The following is a 1,900-nucleotide window of genomic DNA, read 5'->3' as shown; positions in this document are numbered from 1 at the left end:
CCTCGGCCTCCCCAAGTGCTAGTTTTACAAGCCTAAGTCACAGTGCCCAGCCTACATAATCTTTCAGAAAAAGAAGCAAATGGAATTCTCCCCGACTCACTGTGAATTTAGTATAGGCTTAAAACCAAACCAGACATAAATAGTACAAGGAGGCAAAAGTATAGACTAACTTCTTATGGACATATATGCAAAAATGCTAAATAAAATATTAGCAAATAATCCAGCAATGGATTAAACATGTATCACGACCAAGTTGGGGTTTTCCTAGGAAACTAAGATGATATAATAAAAGAAAAAACTATTAAAATAGTACAAACTGCCAAAGGAAAAAACCTGTAGGATCATTGCAACGGGTTCATTTGCGACATAATACAATTTTTTTCTTTTTTTTTTTTTAAAGTCTTTTTGGCTATAAGTTTATTCAATGCAAAATAATCCTCTCCAATTTTACTGAGGTGGCTGACGGCGTCCACGACCAAATCCACCTCTAAACTGGAATTCAGTTGCTGACCCAGCCCCAGCCTCGGCTTTCTTGTGCACCAGGGGGCACAGCACTCCCTCTGTAGGTATCTCTGTCAGCTTCCCCTCTTGTGAGTCTTGCAGGTGGCTCACCCTCCAGAACTTTAGACCCAGGCCTGCCAGTCCCTGGACGGCTGCGGCGTAGGGTGGCAGGCACAATCTCCAGGGGCAGATGAAGGTAATCACGGAGATACTGGATACCCTCATTGGTAAAGTACCAGTAGAAATGTCTCCAGGCAAACTGTTCCTTCACGTAGTAGCCTCGGGACCACATGATGTGAAGGTTGGGCACATTCTTTTTTTTTTTTTTTTGAGCCGAGTCTCACTCTGTCTCCCAGGCTGGAGTGCAGGGGCGCGATCTCAGCTCACTGCAACCTCCGCCCCCTGGGTTCAAGCAATTCTCCTGCTCGGCCTCCCGACTAGCTGGGATTACTGGTGTCTGCCACTGCGCCCGGCTAATATTTTTGTATTTTTAGTAGACACAGGGTTTCTTGAACTCCTGACCTCGTGATCCGCCCGCCTCGGCCTCCCAAAGTGCTGGGATTACAGGCGTAAGCCACCGCACCCGGCCGGGCACATTCTTGTCTGCCAGCTCCAGGTGCTTAGGCATGTGGACATCCTTCTTGACCACCGAGACCTCCTCTTTAAAAAGGAGTTCATAAATGGCAATCCGGTTCTTCTTAGGCATCAGCGTTCTGGGGAGGAGCAGCTGCTAAGGCGGCAGGGTGGCCCGGATGGGGGCCGATGGAACTCAAACTCCACCAGAATTTCTTTAATATTATATATATACATACATATATATGTATATATGTGTGTGTGTATACATATATATATATGTTGCTCGCTTATTTTTTTGTCTGTTCCCTTATGTACCGGGAGTGCCAGGGGGACAGGGCTTTGTGTTTTCCTCACCACTGTCGGGCTCATGCATAGCACAGTCCTTGGCACACGGTAAACACGTTGAGGAGAACCTCTGGGACTAGCGGACTCTGAGCATCGTTCCGGTGGGCCCAGTGGGGCCTCTGAAGGGATCCGCCTTGCCAGGCTCCAGCCCAAGACCGGACGCATGCGCACCGGCTGGCCGGCTACTTTTTTTCTTGACCGGCCAAGTGGCAGGGCGCCTGCGCGACGCAGTGCCGAGACGGACGCGAGCCGGAGATGGGGTAAGGGGAGGGGGTGGTGGTGGTGGGGGACAGCGGCGCCTGCGCAGTGAAGGAATATAGGCGGGGCCTCCATAGCGCCTGCGCAGACGGCCGCAGCCCTGCGGGGCCCGAAGGGGCTGGCCAAGGGCGGGGGCCGCGAGGGAGGCAGGGCGGGCCCGGTAAGCGGCGCCGCGGGGTTGGCTGCTTCCCTGAGGCCGGACTCAACGGGTCTCGGCTGA

The 1,900-nt window shown here is 51.9% G+C and overlaps 1 pseudogene; it reads right to left on the bottom strand.

The window, feature by feature from the left end:
• Positions 1–447: 447 nt before the first annotated feature.
• Positions 448–1,669, bottom strand: LOC116465777 (small ribosomal subunit protein eS10-like; annotated as a pseudogene).
• Positions 1,670–1,900: the final 231 nt, after the last annotated feature.

The sequence above is a fragment of the Hylobates moloch genome, unplaced genomic scaffold, assembly GCF_009828535.3.
Source record: "Hylobates moloch isolate HMO894 unplaced genomic scaffold, HMol_V3 SCAFFOLD_10061, whole genome shotgun sequence".
In the NCBI taxonomy this organism is placed as follows: Eukaryota; Metazoa; Chordata; class Mammalia; order Primates; family Hylobatidae; genus Hylobates; species Hylobates moloch.
Note: the sequence above shows the minus strand (reverse complement) of the source record. Positions and strands in the feature narration are given on the sequence as shown.